The following is a 23503-nucleotide window of genomic DNA, read 5'->3' as shown; positions in this document are numbered from 1 at the left end:
CTGAAAATGCGAGATGTGCTCTGATTGGCCAGCTATCCACTGCGTTGTGATTGGCCGAATGCCTCAAGCGTGTGACGTAAATGTTATGCCCCATAACATGTGCTGTCTCCCATGCAGGGTAAAACATGTTTATAAATTGAATAACTTAATTAATTGTGGATTATTGCGTTCCGGATTATTATTGCGTTCAGTTCGATTCGGTGAACTGGTTCTGTTTAGTAAGAACATCCGGTTAAATAGAAAGATAAGTTTGTGATCCAGACATGACTATACGAGACAAAACTAATAAAGCCAGTTACAAACTAGGCATTTGTGTTGAAATACAACTTAACCACTGATTTATATTAGTGTCCTCGTGTGGAAGAACAAACAAAGTAGTTTCACTTTCACAATGAAACACACAGTGACTCCACGACATGGCAGCGGCGGCAACAGAGAGAATAAAAGTTATGCCTTCTTTCTTTGCGTGAACATTTGGGCAGCATTATGCAAATCTTTCCACACAGTGACGTAGACACGGGGGCGTGTTAGAATGAGCCATTTTAGAGGGGAGTGGTTGACTCTTTAAAAAAAAAAAAAAAAGCATCTCTTAATTGCCCCCTCCTAGTAAATCATGAAAGAACTGTGATGAACCACATTATTTCACTAGCCACGCCCAGGCCTGATTACTGCCCGACCTGTTGAAACAAGAAATCACTTAAATAAGACTTGTCTGACAAAGTGAAGCATGCTCAAAGAGCAACACATCATGCCGCGTTCTAAAGATATTCAAGAACAGATGGGAAACAAAGTTGATATGTATCAGCCTGGAAAGGGTTATAAATCCATTTCTTAGGCTTTGGCACTCTAGCGAACCAAGGTCAGAGCCATTATCCACAAATGAAGAAAACTTGGAACAGCGGTGAACCTTCCCAGGAGTGGCCTGCCTACCAAAATACTCTGAGCGCAACAGCGACTCATCCAGGAGGTCATAAAAGAATCCAGAACAACATCTAAAGAACTGCATGCCTCACTTGCCTCAATTAAGGTCAGTTTTCATGATTCATAAATAGGAAAGAGACTGGGCAAAAACAGCATCCGTGTCAGAGTTCCAGGGCAAAAGCAACTGCTGACCAAAAAGAACATAAAGGCTTGTCTCACATTTGCCAAAAAAGATCTTATATTATATCTTATATGACACATTTAGAACTTTTTTAGAAAGGTGTGTGTCCCATTAAATATGTGGTTTGTTGGTTTTATGTGTACCTGGCATAAAACCAACACAGTATAAAAACAGAAAGAACATCGTACCAACATTCGAAACATGGTGGTGGTAGTGTGATGATCTGGGGCTACTTTGCAGCTTCAGGACCTGGACGACTTTCCATAGTTGATGGAAACATGAATTCTGCACTCTATCAGAAAATTCTGACGGAGAATGTCTGGCCGTCAGTTTGTGACCTCAAGCGTACTTAGGTTATGTAGCAGGACAATGATCCCAAAGCAGCAAGCACCAGCAGGACAGAAAGTACACCTCTGAATGGCTCAAGAAAAACAAAATGAAGATTTTGGAGTGGCCAAGTCAAAGTCTTTACTTAAATCTGATTGAGATGCTTTGGTATGACCTTAAACAGTCCATTCATGCTCGAAACCCCTCCAATGTGGCTGAATTAAAATTATTCTGCAAAGAAGAGTGGGCCAAAATTCATCCACAGTGATGTGAAAAACTCTTTCCCTGCATCTATATGATCTGAATCATTCAATTGTCACATGCAAAAAAAGGTGGGATTAAATGTGATTAATTGCGATTAATGTGAGAAAATGTGTGATTAATTATTTAACTTTATCTAATTGACTGCACTAATGTGTATATATATATATATATATATATATATATATATATATATATATATATATATATTAGTAGTAGGAGTAGTACTGTAAGTGTAGTTGTAGTAGTATATTATATAGGATTATTATGTAATGTGGCCTCATATCAGATCAGTATTCACCATATTTTCCTAGGTTTTAGCATAGTTTTACACTCTCTGATAAAGTAAAAGAAGAAATCACACTCACAGAGATTTGAAGACAAGCTAATAACCCTGCTTTCCTTGTAAAGAAGTTTAAATCCGTTCAGATGTACAGCAGATACTCATACGGCCAATTAATTAATTTAATGTTTTTAAGATGTGATGTGACTTGATCTAACTAGTCCATTTTTCATTGTTGAATGCATTTATTGATACTTTTCAGTATTATCAATGTAAAATAGAATTATATTTATACTGAGCTCATCACAAAGCATTAGGGGACTGCATTATTTATGGGGTGGTACATGCAACACAAAACAACTTGCATTGCATTGAAGGTATACATTTGATCCGTTCATGCTTTTCCTGGGAACAGAATCTGTGACCTTGGTGTTACAAGTGCTATGCTCAACTATTTAAACTACATTTATACCAACATGCAATTTGACCAAAATGTAGTAACTAATCTGATTGTAGTCTTAAAAGGCAGCCTACCTTTTGGAAACTTTTGTGTGAAATGTGCCTATTAAGTGCTGTCTAGGTAGGCAGCTCTCTAGTTTTTGGAACAGATCTCAAACGGAGCTCTTGACTAATGTGACCCTCAGGTTTAACAGACAGCGTCTCTGGAATATTGACTTCGTACTGTCTGCCTCGTCTTGAAATGTTACAGGCCCATGGTGATTTGTAACGGTAATGGGTGAGGGAGAAAGCCCTGATCATTTTTAACTGCACGGTAGAGGAGCAAATGTTGGCGGTTTGGCCTGCAGCAGCGCTCCAGGGAGTTTGAAAGGGATCATGGAAACTCTTCCCTGATGCCAAACACCACAGCCATTATCCCACGCAATCTCCAATCTCAGATTTAGCCCTTTAATCTTTTATTTTCTCTCTCTGTGCCTGCTCCAAAATCCCAGTGGGCTGCCTACGTAGGCAGCTTTTTAAGAAAGCATAGGGATACTAACAAACGCATGCAACTTTAATTTGCGTCACATCTTTCAGGGGAGTAGGCCATCCCATAATTCACTAGAACAAGCTCTATGCATCGTATACGTCACCCAAATGTAAAAAAAAAAGTATTAATGAGTTGTAGTTCAGTCAATAAAGATTCAAAATAGATTCAATATTAGTGTGTGCTGTATGTTTATGCATATTATTGCATTAAGTAGTAGTTTAGTATTATTTATACACTGTTATATTTTTTCATTATTATTTTGAAATCATTTTTATTTTTGAATTTACAAATTTACAGTAGTTACATTTTTATCAGTTCGGTTATGTGATTTTATTGCAGTTGTCACATCTTCTAATGTTTTATTTAAATAATTCTTTATTTCAATGAGCAAAAGTTTTAATTTTACTTAATTCAGATTCCTAACCTAGCAACATCAGTGGTTTCTGCTTATGATCCATTTCAATATACAAAAGTAATATATATATTAATTATTTTTTTTTCTTGCTTTTTTGTGAGGTGGGAGAGAGACGGGGGCGGGATCAGGAAATGTCATACAAAAGTTAGTGGAAACCAAAACAACAATGGCAAAAGAAAAGAAAGAAAAAAAAATACATTTTCTTTATTTAAATTAACAACAACAACAAAAAACGTTTTAATAGTTTTACTTAATGATTATTAGTTAAGCAACATCAGTAGTTTCTGTTTATGTAGAATGTTCCAAATTGGTCACTTATAAGCTCAGTAGGTGTGTGTTGTGTGTGTGTGCACGCTTAATTTTTCCAGTGTATCTGGCATGAACATAATCATGCATTTTTTCTTTGTGCTTGCATGAGGTTGCCTTTTTTTAAACACTTTTCCATTTTGATCCACACCACATCTGAGGGCTTTCCACACACATCTGAAACATATCTGTGGTTTTGTCTTTTTCATCCTGTTTTTCAAGTATTCCGGTAGTGGGGTTTGAGTTTTAAAGGTGTTGGGAGTCTTTGATCAGCTCTGGGGCTAGTAAAGGTCACATTTCCAGCTGCCATCACTGTTCTTAATCATTGTGAGCTACTGAATGAATAGCCTACATGTTCTTGTTAAATCAGACCCAATGATTCATTTGTGGTAAGCATCCAAGGAACACTATTAATAGTTCTTTCTTTCTCTAAAATTACTTTACATTTTTTCCCAATTTTTTTTGTTTGTTATTCTTTTATTTTTTTTTTTAATTGTTTAATACAATTTGTCATAAATCGAGATATGTAATCAAATAAAAGTGTAAAATTTCCTTGACAACACAATTTTAATTTTATTTATTGATTTAAGAGGTTTTTTTGTATAAATTAAACATGAACATTTTTTTTAATTGTTATTGATCTTGATAGTACTTCATCTAGCTGTGATGTATTTATTTATCATAAATAGATGCATTCATAAAATGTTAACAATAATTTTTATTTTTAAAAATGTAATCAAACTTGAATAAAATAATTCCTTTGGAACATATTGCATTTTTATATATATATATAAAATATTATATATATATATAAGTGCTGCACGACAGAAGAATTACTAATTGTGTGATATTCCTTAACAAATAATATTTTAATGTTGTAAATTGTATTATTATTACTTTGAGAAGTGAATTTTACTATTCAATAATAAAATATTTCTGTCATAATTTATTTTAATTAATTATGGGGCTTGTAGTGAACATTACAATTTGAATAACTGTGTAGTGCTGCTTTTTATTTATTTAAAACTTTCCAAATTCGGTGCCATTCTATTGTACAGTAAAATCTACATTTGTGACTGAATTCTGTGATTATTTGTAGTTAATTTTTGATGTGAGAGACATATTTTTTGCATCACTCTTAACCTTGATCTGGGACTTGCAGTGTCACAGATGTGCTCCAGTTACTGCAGTGCACCATGGGAAGGGACAGTTTTATGAGGCCACTAGTGAAACACTGAGGTCTGTTCACCTGCAATGCCTCATAATCTCCAGGTTCACATCTGAACATGACATTGACATTTACATTTATTATTAGCAGGTCAGTTTCGCCCGAGGCATTTTGCAGCACCTCAACTGAGCCTCTGCCCTTTGACCTCATAAATGATTGCAGGGGCTTTCAGCGTGCTTTAACAAGAATATGGTGACTTATATTTTTGATTTGACTAGATTCATATGAGTTTGAAATGGAAATTCAGCCACAGTCAGACATCGCTCTGGTCCCATTGATTAGAGTCTGATATTTAAGCGATCGTTTGAAGAATTGCTGATCCATATGCAAGGAACAATCAATCCTAAGTGACTGTATACTATTAGATGTCACATGTAAAATGAGAACACAAGAAAATCATTATTGTAAAATAAACCCTTTCATGATGATATAAGACTGGCTTTATCATCCTATCGGGGTTTATTTCACTGTGCATTTTCACTTGTTTTGTCTGTGTGTTGTATGTTTTTTTGCAATAATCTCCAAATGCAGCTTGTTTTTTGAGCTTGAAGTTTGAGCATCCCATTTATGACCCTAAACAACATCAGCGTTCATTTATCATTCCATTTTACACACATCATGTCTTTGTGTGGCATTGTTATCGCTGCACAATGCTGATGCTGTTGGCGGCTCATTGATGCAGATATTAACTCCAGATAGGGCTTTCTCTCCGGATGTTTCTGTGAAAGGAAAAGCCTTCAGGGTGGCTTGAAGTGGATGCTTTGTTGTTAAGAGAATAAAAAAAAGAAAAAAAAGAAATGTCTTCTCATTTGACTTTTTTTCTTTATTTCTTTCACCAAATAACAATTTTTTTAAAGTGCAAATCATTTTTAAAGATGCAAGTAATAATTTCTGAATAAATCTAGTAAAATGCAAATGATTAAATGTATTTATCTTATATATATATATATATTAGCCTCTTCTACTCCCTGTGGACGTGTGCGTTTGTTTTTATTGTACTTAAAGGCTGATGACCTTACACCAACAGTCACAAGGACACGTGAACTATTGATCGGTGTGTTTGACCTCTGGGAAGTTTCCCAGTAACAGTGGTGTGGAGATGAGCAATGCAGGACTGGTGTGATGGCACGAGTGAATGTGATGTTATCAGCAGAATATTTGATCCAAGTGTCCAAGTGCAGTGCTTTTGTATTTGAATCACTGTCTGTGTTCTTAATGCATACAGTATACCTTATAGTGTTAGCTGTTTTTGAAAATAGTTTGTGAAACAGTATGCATTATCCGAAGCTAAACATTTTAAGCTGTTGTATGCTATTGTGGTCACACTTGGAAATAATAATAATATTAATAAAAAATTATTATAATTGCATTTTGTTAACTATAAAATCATAACAAACAACTATTATTACAATAGTTGCATTCACTGAGATTCTTTTGTATAAAAAAAATTCATTTTATGTTTATTTACATATAATTATATTATGAATTATATTGTAATTAAATAACATAATTACTGGAGTGTTTTTATGTGCTCAATGCATATGATGTGGTGTTAATTGATTATGAAAATCTGTAGTCTAAAACTCATGCCTAGTTAGTTTGCTGTTCTGAATGTAGCCACTGTGGTCATCTTTAGCTCAAGTCCCCCGTTGTAACAAAATCAAAAACTTTTGTGTGTTTTCCACAGCAGAATGGTCATAAATTAGGAGCAGAGGACAGTGTTTAACCGTTTCTGTCTGGCGGTGACCTCTGGTGACCTCAATGCAGTCAGTGTGTGCCTACACCAACACTGTTGTTTCAGCTGTGTGTGTGTGTGTGTGTGTGTGTGTGTGTGTCTCTTTTGTGTTGGTGGACACAGTCGGCTGCGGTCAGATTGGTTGGTTTGTGGCCAGAATTCTGAGGGTCTGAAACACATCGCTTTCTTTGATCTTCTCAGGTTGTTTTGGTCTGGCTGAGGAGAGTGAGGGTGCAGTATATTAATGGGCTAATTTAAGCTCTGTAAAATGGACCGGATGTGTAGAATTTATTAGTGGAAAGTCAGTAGAGAATGTAGAAAAAGATCTTAGGGCTCGGATGGTGCTCTTTCATGGCTCAGGAGACTTCTCAAAAATGTTTCATTTAGGTATCAACTTTCACACTAGCGTTTCTCTGAAGATTCCTCAGACACAAAAGATACATGAATACGGAAGCATTTCCACCATAGAATTAAACTATTATGAGTTTCTGTCTTTTAATTCTGATGTATTTTCTCAAAATTACGAGTAAAAAATGTCAGAATTGTGATATAAAGGTTGCAATTTGCCCTTTTAAATTTAGTATCCCATGCCAGAAACCAGCTTACGTACTGTAAGAGTAAAAAAAAAAAAAATATATATATTTCTTGGTCTCTAATGAGAAATAGTTGTTCATATTAAGATTATTATTTTTATTTCAGATTTTGTCTTAGTTACTAACGCACCAAAACTAATTTGATAAAACTTTATTTAAAGCATTTATGTATAATGCATTTAAAAAGGAATTTATAATTAGAGTTGTACGATATATCGGCATCGATATTGCGACGTGCACATCCAAGATAGGTACATCGCAGGATGTGTGACAGTATATTGGTTCATAGCAGTTTAATGTTTCCCGGAGGCTTTCGGTGTCATGAATATTAATCAAACAACAAATCACAGAGAGAAAAATCCCTTTTGTAACATTAACACAGGCTTATTAGATTGAATTTATACAATGAAGACTATGCAGTGTTATTTGACATTTGATTATTCAATTTCTGTACCTGAATACTGTTAGACTTGTTTAAAAACATAAAGCCCTGTTTATTAAATTTTTATCTTTGTAGAGTTATTCAAGTCATTTGAAGATTGTTTTTAATATCGCAATATATATCACAGAAAAACAAAATATCGCAGTGTAGGGGTGACCCCGAATAGTCGATGAATCGATGCTTTGATTCGAGGAGCCTGATTCAACTACCAATCTAACAGTTGAATATTCGCGGGGTGTTATTGATTATGCCATTGTGACTATACAGGGTAGCTCAAATGTCTGATTTCACATAGAACTACTAGTTTTCTCCCAAAAAGTTAATGTGCAGCCTATTATGATAAAGCTGTAAGAATCTGAAAAGAAGGAAGCTTTAAATTAATATTTTAAAGTGCGTGAATAAATCCAACCAACCCTATAGATTTATGTTTCACATTTATTATCCGTGACTGAGAGAGGAGCATCTTGGCGGCAGGGATTTCAAACTTTACCAAGACTCAAACTGACACAGGCACAGACTGGATTTATTCGAACAGGTAGGGTACAAGTGATTTAAAAACATTTCAGCCAGTGTATATATATATCGTGGATCTATTATTTACCTGATGTAAGATGCATTTGATTTTGAGTCAAGTGCTTCATTGTAGTAATACGGTGATATCTCTTCAACGCACAGCACGGGCAGGTCAAACTACAATATTTACAGTTATTTACATACTATTATAATGAGAAGACCGTTATAATAAAACACTATGAATTTTTTTTGTTTAGTTGCAATGTTTCTGCACATTGTTTCGTAAAGAACACTTCCACAAAAGGAGTTCAAATTCAGAGCCCTGTGGATATGTTCATGTGCATTTGGGCACTTTTTGCAAATAGCCTATAAGTCTTAATATTAGCGTTATAAATAACGAAGCGATTTGATTAAAAACTTGCTATCAAATGCGTCACTCTACTGGTCATCTTCAGTGCGTGCAGCTCAAAACAGAAATGCAGAAAATTAACTGCTAACGTTTTAGGCTAATGTTATAATGAGAGCAGAGCACTGTTGTTAAAAAATCTAATCCAATAAAATTGTTCATTGTTATGGTTTCGCTGATGTTTAAGTGTTAGCTATCTGTTCATCAAAACATAAAACATTATTTACCCCATTTATATCTGCAAGGTGTTGATTACACATTTTCCCTGTGTGTTAACATCAGTAATTATGTTAGTTGAATGTCTGACTTGACTCTTGTTAATGTATTTTGCCCTGCCCCCAGACATATGATTCGGCTATCAGTCGAATATCGGCAAGATTAGAAAATTCCGATTCAACTATGAAAATCCTTAGTCGGGGATACCTTATATCAGTGTGAGTTTTTTCCAATATAGTGCAGCCCTATATATACAGGTGCAGGTCATATAATTAGAATATCAAAAAGTTGATTTATTTCACTAATTCCATTCAAAAAGTGGAGCTTGTATATTATATTCATTACACACAGGCTGATATATTTATTTTTTATTTTGATGTTTATAACAGTCAACTAAGGAAAATCCCAAATTCAGTATCTCAGAAAATTTGAATATTGTGAAAAGGTTAAATATTGAAGACACCTGGTGCCACACTCTAACAAGCTAATTAACTCAAAACACCATGCAATGGCCTTTAAATGGTGTCTCAGTCTAGTTCTGTAGGCTTCACAATCATGGGGAAGACTGCTGACTTGACAGTTGTCCAAAAGAGGACCATTGACACCTTGCATAAGGAGGGAAAGACACAAAAGGTCATTGCAAAAGAGGCTGGCTGTTCACAGAGCTCTGTGTTCAAGCACTTTAATAGAGGCGAAGAAAAGGAAAAGATGTGATAGAAAGAAGTGTACAAGCAGTAGGGATAACCGCACCTTGGAGAGAATTGTTAAACAAAACCCATTAAAAAAAATTGGGGGGAGATTCACAAAGTGGACTGCAGCTGGAGTCAGTGCTTCAAGAACCACTTTGCACAGATGTATATAAGACATGGGTTTCAGCTGTCGCATTTCTTGTCAATCCTCTCTTGAACAACAGACAGTGTCAGAAGCGTCTAAAGACAAAAACTGCTGCTGAGTGGTCCAAAGTTATGTTCTCTGATGAAAGTAAATTTTGCATTTCCTTTGAAAATCAGGGTCCCAGAGTCTGGAGGAAGAGAGGAGAAGCACAAAATCCATGTTGCTTGAGGTCCAGTGTAAAATTTCCACAGTCAGTGATGGTTTGGGGTGCCATGTCATCTGCTGGTTTTGGTCCACTGTGTTTTAGAGCACTTCATGCTTCCTGCTGCTGACCAACTTTATGGAGATGCAGATTTCATTTTCCAACAGGACTTGGCACCTGCACACAGTGCCAAAACTACCAGTACCTGGTTTAAGGACCATGGTATCCCTGTTCTTAATCGGCCTGCAAACTTGCCTGACCTTAACCCCATAGAAAATCTATGGGTTATTGTGAAGAAGAAGATGCAATATGCCAGACCCAACAATGCAGAAGAGCTGAAGGGCACTATCAGAGAAACCTGGGCTCTCATAACACTTGAGCAGTGCCACAGACTGATCGACTCCATGCCACGCCGCATTGCTGCAGTAATTCAGGCAAAAGGAGAACCAACTAAGTATTGAGTGCTGTACATGCTCATACTTTTCATGTTCATACTTTTTAGTTGGCCAAGATTTCTTAAAATCCTTTCTTTGTATTGGTCTTAAGTAATATTCTACTTTTCTGAAATATTGAATTTGGGATTTTCCTTAGTTGTCAGTGATAATCACCAAAATTAAAAGAAAAAACATTTGAACATTTCACTTTTTGAATGGATTAGTGAAATCAACTTTTTGATAATATTCTAATTATATGACAAGCATCTGTAATGTAAGTGCAATGTAATATAAAAAAATTAAACAAAGTTAAAATGCATTATACTATTTTATACATCCTAAAAAATATGTCAAAATGATGTATTACTGTCAATGCAGTTATTTATTTGATCATTTAATGCATTATAAGGTGCATTGCAAGACATACCGTATTTTTCGGACTATAAGTTGCATCTAAGCATAAGTCGCATCAGACCAAAATCATTTCGAGTGAAAAAATTGAGACAAAATCCAAAAAAAGTCAAAGGTACAAGACTGTGTATATATTTTCATTTCGAGCGCAGGAACTACTCATCCCATAAACCACTGCGCCTCATTGAAATCGACTGAAGCCACAAACGCGAACGAGCCTTTTGAGCGACTTCCAAATCTGATGACGGCCGCCCGCCCGAACTTTTTCCTCCAGTGAATTTTATTTTATATAGTGAATGTCCAGTAATAGCAGTTCTTTAAGTATTAATCGTGTAAATAGTTGTTTAAATTTTATATTTGTATTGCCATTACATATTTGTATTGTGTATTGATTTTTATATTTATCATCCTGTATTTTATATTGTATGTGTGAAAGTGGTTAATGATAACGTCAGCAACATGGTGCAGTGCTTTGTACCTGACTGCAATCACCGCTCAGTCGTTAAACATCACAAAAAGGCATGCCTAGGCTAAATATTGTTTTGACAGTGGCATTATGAAATGCTTGATATGACTCATACCATATAAAGGCTACAGTAGCCTAGCTAAAGTTGACGCTAATGCTAACTAAAGTTACCAACCTCCCTGCAAAACTTTCAAAGCAGCCATGGCGATCATGATTGCACTGATAATTCTACCGTGCAAAAACACAACACAGGTTTTTATTTTATTTAATTTTTTTATTAATGATCTTCAGTCTTCACGGACCTTTGCAGGGTTTACCAGACGGTTACATAGCTCCACCAATCAGATGCATCATTGTGGGATTGTTCAGGATTGTGGGTAATGAAGTACTTAGCAAAGACATCGCAAATAAAAGGCATTTATCTCAAAACAAGGTAAGTGCCCCATGAACCTTTGGCATTTATATGAGCATATACTATCGCTTAGTACAGCCGTAGCTGGTTTTAAGCCTACCATGTATGGTTACGTTTTTATGGCTTATACCTCAACTGTCAATGCAGAAATTGTATTGCATTTTTACTTCTGGCACCGGCTGTGGGCGGGACTGTGATGCTCTATAGGAGCACTGAGCAGCATAGAGCGCCCTCTGGCGGCTGTAGATGGTAATGTTTTCTCTTGGTTAATTTCTCTTGGTTCACGTCAAATTAATTTTGATAAATAAGACGCACTTGACTATAAGTCGCAGGACCAGCCAAACTATGAAAAGAAGTGCGACTTATAGTCCGGAAAATATGGTAATTAATGCATTAAGAAAATTGTAAAATACCTTATATATACAGGCTTCAAGTAAAGTATTACCATTTATTTTTATTCACCTAAAATTTAAATTTAGCTGATAACCAGAAAAAAAAGTTTATTTATTAATCGATCAATGAATAACATTTATTTAATAATCAGCACTCAAATAAAAACTGAATTGTATTTAAACATTAAGATTGCACACAAGTTTTATATCATATTTTCAATGATAGAATTATGTTTCTACTCCAATTTAATGTAAAAATATAAACATTGAAACTGTGTCATAACTAATCTTTGGTGGCTGAATCTGAGATGATCATCTTGATGGACAGAGAATATTAATAACATGCTGACATGGTGGTTCCTGTGAAATGTACTGCTTCTCCTGTCATCACATTCTCATCTAAGATCATCTAATTCCCCTCTAAACAAGATATATTTTCTCAGAATAGTTGAGATTCCAGGTCAGCCTGTGGACAGGATATTAATTTCCCTTCCAGCTTTCTTTAAGCACATTAAGTCAGGAGCCTCATGTCTTTGTTGTTCATGTGAGAGCTGAAACCTGCCGCCTGAACCTTTCTGGTCTGTTTGGACGTGTGTGTATATATATGTGTATATGTGTTTGTGTGTGGTGTGTGTGTGTATATATATATATATATATATATATATATATATATATATATATATATATATATATATATATATATATATATATATATATATATATATATATATATATATATATATATATATATATATATATATTTATATTTACTCTGTATGACAACAATTCCACACGTTCTGCTTTGTACTTTCACAGTTTTTTGTTTGTTGTTGTTGCAGTCCTACACTGTAGAGCAAATGTAAACAGTACTTTTACAGGGTAAGGCATTTGGTGTATATAGTATTAGGATATTAGGAAGCATAATTTTATTGAGTTGAATATAATTGTGTGTTTTACTGGTTGACATGAAGGCATGTTTGACTGTAGCCCTGATTTTACCCAAGCTATATCTGGACCTGAATGTTTTTTCTTTACACTCGACCATCCTGTGTTGTACAGCTCACTGATCCAAGGATAATAAAGAGGAAACCTCTTGGAAAATTCCACCCGTTCACTCCAGCTGTGGCCTTTAACATGCGGCTGTACCTGTATCTCATCTGCGTCACAGTGGTTTTTAGAGACTGTTTGTTGACAGTAGCAGACACGTCTGCACAGGGAGCCACAGGTGTGTGTGTGTGTGGAGAGCCCCTAAACCACAGTGTAGTTCATGTGACCCCTGATGACCTGAGACGCATGACAGTAAGTGACAGCCACATGTGATCTGGACCAGCCTTCCCAGAATGCCCTGCTTACCAAAAATATCCCAGTCATATTTCAACCCAAAATATATTAATAGAAATTATATTATATACATAAAAAAGACAAAAGACAATATAGCATTTTATTGTTACATAATCATAGAGTTGACGTGGCATTTTTAACAGTTTTAACTTATTTCCATATGGCCTATTTAAAATCTTACAATAGTTTTTTTTTTTCATTTTTTATTGTAATTTATAAATAAACTATAATTTAAGTAAAAACAATATATATATGACAATTCATTACTTTTATGTAAGTAGTTTACATTTAATTTTTTCTGTAGTGAGAACAATATTTGTTTGCATTACAGTAAAATAATTGGAGAGAAATTGTGCTTAATTATTATATATTTGTGATATGGTAACACATTATGCCAATGTCCTAAAATATGCTTTATTTTAATGTTTTGCAAAATATAATTTATTGTTTGAATCTTTTATTAATTTATTGTTTGAATCTTTTCAGCTGGATATACATCCAAAATCTTTCTGAGAAAAACAAAACAAAAAACACCACACAGTCTACATGCAGAGTCTGTGACTTCATTACATATAATATTTGTTCTTTTGGTGCATTAAGAGCAATTACTTGTTATATGTAATATTTCATACTGACTCTTGTGATTATTTGACATTTCAAAAGCAGAAGTCTTATTTGATCTTCATTATTTTTTTTCAGTTATATTGAGTTAGATGAGTGTTTCTGAAATTTAAGAATGTCTCTTACACACACACACACACACACACACACACACACAAATATTCATACGAATGCAGCATGCCTTTATTGTATGCAATGATACGCATCAGGGAATGACCGAGAGTGTATGTAAGAGGAGAGAATGAGAGAACAAACAGGAAAGGTGAGAGGTTGACAGCGAGTCTGCCATCTGTTGACTGCCAAGGTCTTGTAAACAGCTGTCGTGAGTGTGGCCCTGACTCATGTCCATTCCCATGGAGCTGTTATTCTGCTTGTCTGGTAATGTGAGCGTTGTGCTGGGACACACCTGAAGTCCCAGACCTCATAGACACTGTGTTTGTGGTTACATAAACTCCTGGCTAATAGCTGCCTCTTGGGTGTTCAGAGGCTTCTGCTGCTTCAGCAGCTCTTCCTCTGTTGATTTCTGTGTATTTTTAAATTCTGTTTACTTGGAGTTTGGTCTGGCCAGTGTCTGCAATGGTAGAGAGTCTACTATACCACTTACATGACCAAATCCATTTTTTTAAGTCTGACACTAAGCAGAAGCTCTGTGTGTCAGACGAGCTCTCCCAGTGTTGACAGCTTCATTGATTGCAAGTGATTTAGATGCGATGATCCATTGTGTAACTGCAGGTTGCAGGTTACATGGTGTAGTAATCTAGAATTATAGAGGTCACAGGTGTATGGATATCTCATGCTTTGAAAACAGCTTTAAAAATGGCTTATTCATTCAATGTTTTGCTGCTATGAGTGTTTTGTTTTGAATTCAGCTGTTTAATACTGACACATTTAGACTTATTCATTACACAACATTGTGATTATATAAGTCCTAAATAAAAAAAGAAAGTACTCTTGAATTAGATTTAATTTTTTAAGATATTTAATTCATAATTTTGTTATTTATAGACTGTTAGTTTTACTTTTGGCCAACATTTAGTTATGACCATTTATTCCAATTAAACAGGCTGCTAGTTGTTTGATAATGATTTATTTTTCCCAGCATTTATTTTTAAGACCATTCTTGATCATTAGAGTTAGAGTTAAACTTGCTGTTAGTTTCTTTTAAAAAAATTTTTTAAGTTAACCTTTATTTTAATGATCATTTTACATTATACAGATGCAGTGTTATGGAAAAGTAATTCAACTTAAATTGTGAAACTCATGTATTTAATCAATTAAATGCCACAGACTGAAGTAGTTTAAGTCTTTGGTTGTTTTAATTGTGATGATTTTGGCTCACATTTAACAAAAACCCACCAATTCAAATATTCTCTCAACAAATCAGAATATAGTGGCATGCCAAACAGCTAATCAGCTCAAAACACCTGCAAAGGTTTCCTGAGTCTTCAAAATGATCTCTCAGTTTGGTTCACTAGGATACACAATCATGGGGAAGACTGCTGGTCTGACAGTTGTCCAGAAGACAATCATTGACACACTTCACAAGGAGGGTAAGCCACAAACATTCATTGCCAAAGAAGCTGGCTGTTCACAGAGTGCTGTATCCAAGCATGTTACCAGAAAGTTGAGTGGAAGGAAAAAAAGTGTGGAAGAAAAAGCTGCACAACCAACAGAGAGAACCGCATCCTTATGAGGATTGTGAAGCGAAATCGAAAGAATTTGAGTGAACTTCACAAGGAATGGACTGAGGCTGGGGTCAAGGCATCAAGAGCCACACAGACGTGTCGAGGAATTTGCTGAACCACAGACAACGTCATAGGCGTCTTTCCTGGGCTAAATAGAAGAAAAACTGGACTGTTGCCTAGTGGTCCAAAGTCCTCTTTTCTGATGAGAGCGAGTTTTGTGTATCATTTGGAAACCAAGGTCCTGGAGTCTGGAGGAAGGGTGGAGAAGCTCATAGCCCAAGTTACTTGAAGTCCAGTGTTAAGTTTCCACAGTCTGTGATGATTTGTGGTGCAATGTCAACTGCTGATGTTGGTCCCTTGTGTTTTTTGAAAACCAAAATCACTGCACCCATTTACCAAGAAATCTTGGAGCACTTCATGCTTCCTTCTGCTGAGCAGATTTTTGAAGATGCTGATTTCATTTTCCAGCAGGATTTGGCACATGTCCACACTGACAAAAGCACCAAAAGTTGCTGGTTGTTGGTCCATTACCGCCATGGTGGTAAAAATCTGCCACCGTCACAGCCCTAGTAAAAAAAATTTATGACCATTTTAGATTGTATTTCTGATAATTATTAAACAGGCATTCTTTTGCTACTGTGTCTGTATGACTTCTGTTTAAACGTCCTCATGTTGTGACAGATTCATGGTGTGTAAATGTTGGCAGTCCTGTAGTTTTATGTTCAGATGTTTTCGCCAGGCTTATGGCAGAGGGTTTTTGGAACTTTATAACATTATGCTTCAACGGGAAAATTTGATTCCTCAAGTCATGATCCTTTTAAATCTTATTACATTCTGTGAGATGAATTATTGCTGTTTTTCTGTCAGAGATTAATGCATCGGGGAAGAAAACTGGCAGGTAGCCGTCACACCCCGAGACAAAATCAACAGCAGCAGCACAGTGATAATGACAGGATTCACTACAACACATTAACATGCCACAGCATTCAATTTCCTTCACATAATGTTCTCAGATCTCATTTCAAAACTCTTTTGTTTATGTAATACAGAACCGCATTGATGTCAGAGTCAAATAACAGGCCAATGATGTTGTCTTTACGTCATTCAGTCAAGCTTTCTTCAGTTCACTTAAAGGAATAGTTCACCCAAAAATGAAAGAGATGTCATTAATGACTCACGCTCAGGTCGTTCCAACACCTCTGTTCATCTTTAGAACACAGTTTAAGATATTTCAGATTTAGTCCGAGAGCTTTCTGTCCCTCCATTGAAACTGTGTGTACGGTCTACTGTCCATGTCCAGAAAGGTAATATAAAAACATCCTCAACGTAGTCCATGTGACATCAGAGGGTCAGTTAGAATTTTTTGAAGCATCGAAAAGACATTTTGGTCCAAAAATAGCAAAAACTACGACTTTATTCAGCATTGTCTTCTCTTCCGTGTCTGTTGTGAGAGAGTTTAAAACAAAGCAATTTGTCATATCCGGTTTGCGAACGAATCATTCGATGTAACTGGATCTTTTTGAACCAGTTCACCAAATCGAACTGAATCGTTTGAAATGGTTCGCATCTCCAATATGCATTAATCCACAAATGACTTGAGCTGTTAACTTTTTTAATGTGGCTATGCCGGTTTATTGAATCAAACTGTCCGGAAGAACTACTAATGATCCGAAAACCGATGCAACAGGTTCTTGACTCGAGAACGAGTCAGTGTTTTGTTCATTATCTGGCTCTGCTCAGTGTTCATCTTCAGTTCTCTCTTCACAGCAGTTCAGTCAGTGTACTGTTAGAGTACATGAATTACTCCGGGATATTGGTTTATTTGAACTCAGAGGGAGTGTCAGCCACATTAAAAGAGTGAACAGCTAAAGTCATTTGTGGATTAATGCGTATTAGAGATGCGAACCGTTTAAAACGATTCAGTTCGATTTGGTGAACTGGTTCAAAAAGATCCGGTATATATAAGAAGTATATTAGAAATATATGTGTGATGAGTGTGTGATTAATCGTAAGTGTAAAAAGTCTAAACGATTGATAGCCCTAATATGGTAACTTAAAAATATATACTATATATAAATCATAAAATTGTATTGTTTTTATTAAAATTATATGTACACTGTAAAAAATAATTCAGTGGCTTAGTAAATTTCACAAAAATAAAGAGCTATATTTACTTAATAAAATCTTTTGAAATCATTTAAGTGATATTTTGAGTGGGTCAGGTTAAAAATAATAATTAAAAATCCAACAAATAATTTCTCTAAAATTTACATATTTATTTTCATTAAATAAACTTAAATAATATAAGTATTTAACTAACTAATTATATTTTTAACATACCCTCAATATTTCTGGTGAATTCTAATATAAATATTTGATAATTATTTACTTGTACTGATCTGTTTTAGAAACTAAAATTATTAAGTATTTCCTACCAATTTTCCTAAATAAAGTTCCAGCTTATTAAAAAACGGTTTAAATAAATTAAGTAAATTTCGCGGCTAAAGTGATCACGTGTGCAGCTCCGCAGGAAAAAAAAAAATCTGCTTTCCTCAGCAGAGACGTCGACTAACCATACTCCTCACAACTCCTGGTTAAGTAAGGTTAGTCAGCTAATCCTACTTACGTTTGTAACACTTTATTATAAAGTTAATAATTATTAAGCATTTCCTAACAATTGTCTTTGTATTTTACGTCATCTTCAACAAGTTTCGTAACTTAATCGAGGTCACCTGAAGGACGGCGTTCCTGAGTTTCCTCAGCAACGGCAAGACCCGCACTCCTCTCATATCGGGGTACGTTATGTAATTTAGCCAGCTTAAACTAAATATGTTTGTGATGTTTAATTCAGAAGTTAATTATTAAGGATTTCCTAACAATTGTGTTTGTAGTTTGCGACATCTTAAGAAGTTTAACGAGTTTCGCGGCTCAAGCAAGAGGCACCTGTCACTGAAGGACTGCTTTTCTCAGCAACGACGTGAACAGCATTACTCGAATTTCCTGTAAGTAGTCATTTTATAACGATGTATATTTGCAATACTTTATTCAAAAGTTGATTAAACATTGACCGTGTGTACGTGTACATAACAGTGTAGTTTTCTAAGTTAGTTAGTGGGGCAGCGATATGTATGTTAGGGTTTTTTTTTTGGAGTGGATTAACTTTCGTACTATTTGGATCACCGTTTAACCGCCATTTGAAAGTCTAACGATAAGTGTACCGTGGTCCAGCAACTATAACTATACATGCCCAATGGAAAACGATTTTGTACAGGTTCCCCTTTGGGGTCAGTGGCTTGTCAAAAGGGAACACATCATTTATGAACTTTCAAATGACATTCTGTCTTGTAAAAAGCTGTCACGTTGTTGTAAAACATCATAATTACTACATGAACTCAAGTATGAGCTCTTAAATAACCACTAAAAATACGCCATGCAAAAGTATTTAAAATGGCGTGGACATAACATAGACTGGTGCGTTTTAATCAGCTCCCACTATAGGGAGTCAGCCAGTTTAAGGCCTGCTCCGTTGTAAAATCATTCTAGTGCACTGAAACCTAGATCACATACAATATCGGTCAAAAGTTTGAAAACAGTAAGCTTTTTAATGTTTCTAAAATAAGTTTCTTAAGCTCATTAAGCTTGCATTTATTTAAAAAAAAAAAATAATGCAGAAAAAACAACCGTCTATTATCCCCCCCTACCCTCTATGGCTATTTGGCTGGTAATTTTTTTAGGGTTACTCGCCAGACTGATATAATATTTATATACACACACACACACACACACACACACACACACACACACACACACACACATATATATATATATATATATATATATATATATATATATATACACACATACATACATACATATATACATTAAAGCCGAATTTTCATTCCATTACTCCAGTCACCGCAGCTGTTTCAAAACAAATCCAGACCTGGTGGGTATTGAAGGACAGCGGAGGCTGGGGGAGGGGTACATTGTTTTAATTTTAATTAAAGTAATATTTTTGTTCCCTGAAACAGATAAGTTTAATTTTGCATCCTTAAATAGTTTGATAGAAATTTCACAAATATATTATGTGTATTATAAATAAACAATTTGTTAGTCAAATACTAAATTGTTTTAGTGGAAAAAAAAGATAAAATATAACTGTACATTTTAGATAAAATTAACTGTTGTATTTTTAGTCAATTATTATGTTTACATTTATGTATTTGGCAGACGCTTTTATCCAAAGCAACTACATTGCATTTCAAGGTACACATTTACAATCTTATAATATTCAGAGATTTTATTAAGTTCATAAAGTTAAATATTATTGTAATATTTACTAAGCCACAGAATTATTTAGAGGGTTAAGGGTTGAGTGTGAGGGTTAATGCAATGCATATTTTTTTTCAAGTAGTGCAATTAAACAAGCGTTTTTGTTTCAAAACCATTAGTCATTTTACTTAAATATTAAACATGTTTATAAAGAAATTGGTTGAAATAATGCGGACCTCAATAAAAGCCTATAGCATTGATTTAAAGCATAGAAGCTCACAGTTAGTCTCTTTTCATTTTTCTTTTAGGTTTATTGTTAAAAATAAATGTCCCTATGTAGAAAATTAACCTGTCCTCTTGTTAAGAAGAATGCTGTTAATTTTTGCAACTCCTCCCCCTAGTAAACTTTGTTTGAGATTTTACCTATCATATGGTCCAACAGAATGTTTGCTTCTTCAGGTGCTATTTGTTTTGTGTATTTGTCACTTTCTTGTAACATTCAGGTTTGAATGTTAGCTCTAACCAGTTATCTTTAAAATTTGCCTGTAGGGTTCAGCTGATCTACCCATCTTCGTACACGCAGAGTTGGCAGAGGAGGTCATAAAAATCTACATCCTTCGGGACAATGATGGGGCAGTCAGCGATGTAGGAGTTGTGATTGAGGGCATCACTGTCCTCCGCAGTCTTGGGAATCTCAGCAGAGCCTGCTGCTATCTTTTGGGAGTCACGAATGCATTGGATTTGAGATATCCCAAGACCCACAAATACAGGTCCTTCTCAAAAAATTAGCTTATTGTGATAAAGTTCATTATTTTCCATAATGTAATGATAAAAATTAAACTTTCATATATTTTAGATTCATTGCACACCAACTGAAATATTTCAGGTCTTTTATTGATTTAATACTGATGATTTTGGCATACAGCTCATGAAAACCCCAAATTCTCAAAACATTAGCAAATTTCATCTGACCAATAAAAGAAAAGTGTTTTTAATACCAAAAAAAAAGTCAACCTTTAAATAATTATGTTCAGTTATGCACTCAATACTTCGGGAATCCGTTTGCAGAAATGACTGCTTCAATGCGGCGTGGCATGGAGGCAATCAGCCTGTGGCACTGCTGAGGTGTTATGGAGGCCCAGGATGCTTCGATAGCGTCCTTAAGATCAGCCAGAGTGTTGGGTCTTGCGTCTCTCAACTTTCTCTTCACAATATCCCGCAGATTCTCTATGGCTTTCAGGTCAGGAGAGTTGGCAGGCCAATTGAGTACAGTAATACCATGGTCAGTAAACCATTTACCAGTGGTTTTGGCACTGTGAGCAGGTGCCAGGTCGTGCTGAAAAACGAAATCTTCATCTCCATAAAGCTTTTCAGCAGATGGAAGCATGAAGTGCTCCAAAATCTCCTGATAGCTAGCTGCATTGTCCCTGCCCTTGATAAAACACAGTGGACCAACACCAGCAGCTGACATGGCACCCCAGACCATCACTGACTGTGGGTACTTGACACTGGACTTCAGGCATTTTGGCATTTCCTTCTCCTCTGTCTTCCTCCAGACTCTGGCACCTTGATTTCCGAATGACGTGCAAAATTTGCTTTATGCTATATTATAATGCTATATGCCAAAATCATCACTATTAAAACAATAAAAGACCTGAAATATTTCAGTTGTTGTGCAATGAATCAAAAATATATGAAAGTTTAATTTTTATCAATACATTATGGAAAATAATGAACTTTTATCATAATATAACAATTTTTTGAGAAGGACCTGTACTCACTTGAGTTGTTCCAAAAACTGTTTCTTGAGCTGGATTCTCCAAAACTCTGTTAATGTTCAGAGGTTAAAAAATGATCTTCTTGCACAGTAGTGGTTCATGATCATCCCACAGAATGGGTATTCCTGATGGAAGTGTTTTTGTTATCGGATTAATTCTGTTGAAGGGATAGTTCACTCAAAAAGATGATGTTGTCATAATTTACTCTCCCTCAATTTGTCCCAAACCTGTACGAGTTTCTTTCTTCTGTTGAACACAAAAGATATTTTAAGTGAAGTGACGTGACATTCAGCCAAGTATTAAAGAGTGTTGGTTAACGCATTTAAAGGTTGCCATTGACTTTGCATAGTAGCCTTTTTTTTTTTTTTTCTACCATGGAAGTCAATGGCAACTTTCAACTGTCTGTTAACCAACATTCATTAAAATATCTTTTGTGTTCAACAGAAGAAAGAAACTCTACAGGTTTGGGACAACTTGAGGGCGAGTACATTATGACAACATCTTTTTGGGTGAACTATTCCTTTAATATTGATGTAAGTGTTGCTTTTTTTTTTATGGTTTAATGAGTGGTAATGAGTGTGACTGCAAATGGCTGGTATGCACCAGGAGCAAAGTAAGATGTCATTTCTCTTACGGCTATCATATTTTACATGTAATCTACTTGAATACTAAGATGGATGAAATGTTTCATAAGGTTTAATCATTTCCCTTATGGCTGCTTTACAGTTTTTAATTTTTGCAATCTACTGGAATATTAAAATGGATAAAATTTTTCAAAGGTTGATTTTAGACTTTGTCTGATGTTTAATTGATAAATAAATGTTTAATAAAAAATGTGTTTCTTTCTTTATTTGGTTTTATTATATTAATTGTAAATGGTAAATGGTGTAAAAAAAAAAGTGAATGCAACATTTTGATCATTTATAGTCCAATATTAAGTTAAATTCACTTTTACATGTAGTAAACATAGCACATTTGTTTGGTTAAATTTCATCCAATATTTCAATTATATCTACTCAATATTTTTTGTTTATTTTACATAGAATTACAGTTGTGGTGTTTTATAATTTTGATTATATCTAATTAATTTTATTTCTCATATAAAGTTATTCAGTTATTCAGATTTACTTAATTTTTTTACTTACAATTACTCAATTTAAACAGTACATTTCATTGATTTCACAGCTTTAAAATTTACTCAATTTTTTTGAGTGTAAAAATGTTTCACCAAAAAAATTGAGTAAATAATAGTTAAACTTTTTACAGTGTATACAATTTTAATTAAAGTGTTCATTTCAGTTAGATATCTGTCTTTCTATTATGATTATGCTGTATTTTTTTGATGTCTGTCAGTCTCTTCATGTCTAAGTGTGATTCTTGGCCAGAATATGCTGTAAACTTCACCAGACTTTGTCGACAGTCAGCTGTCTGGCTTCACGTCCTAATCTCTGGCCTTTGGTTCCCAGCTAGCCAGTTGGCATCCAGATCTCTGACTGGTGGAGCACGTCTCGTTTCCCCTCTTTCTCCTCCAAGGTCCCGCAGGCGTCCATGACCTTGGAGATGCCTTTGAAACCTAAGAATAAAAGAAAAGGAGACACAAAGAAGCTAAACAAATAAAGCCACCTCATATTTGGCAGGGAACAGGAGTGATGTCATTCCCTGATCAGGATTACACGGGAACGCTGTTGTTACAGACAATATATCACTTCAGCAGTGTGTTGAAATGACTCATGCATGTACATGCAGTATTTTCTGTGCCAATTTTTTAGGGAAAGCCCCAGATTGAAAACGTTGGACTTGAATATAAAATAATTGTGAATGGAATCAGTAAGAAAAGAAT

The 23503-nt window shown here is 35.0% G+C and overlaps 1 protein-coding gene and 1 long non-coding RNA gene across 4 annotated transcripts in view; both read left to right on the top strand.

The window, feature by feature from the left end:
* tanc1b (tetratricopeptide repeat, ankyrin repeat and coiled-coil containing 1b) overlaps positions 1–23503 on the top strand; it is a 164159-nt gene that overhangs the window by 24561 nt on the left and 116095 nt on the right. The window lies entirely within an intron of this gene.
* On the top strand, positions 18011–21036 carry LOC127965020 (uncharacterized). Its single transcript, XR_008155237.1, has 3 exons — positions 18011–18408; positions 18521–18615; positions 20435–21036. It is a non-coding gene; the product is annotated as an uncharacterized LOC127965020 (long non-coding RNA).

Source organism: Carassius gibelio, chromosome B9, assembly GCF_023724105.1.
Source record: "Carassius gibelio isolate Cgi1373 ecotype wild population from Czech Republic chromosome B9, carGib1.2-hapl.c, whole genome shotgun sequence".
In the NCBI taxonomy this organism is placed as follows: domain Eukaryota; kingdom Metazoa; phylum Chordata; class Actinopteri; order Cypriniformes; family Cyprinidae; genus Carassius; species Carassius gibelio.
Note: the sequence above shows the minus strand (reverse complement) of the source record. Positions and strands in the feature narration are given on the sequence as shown.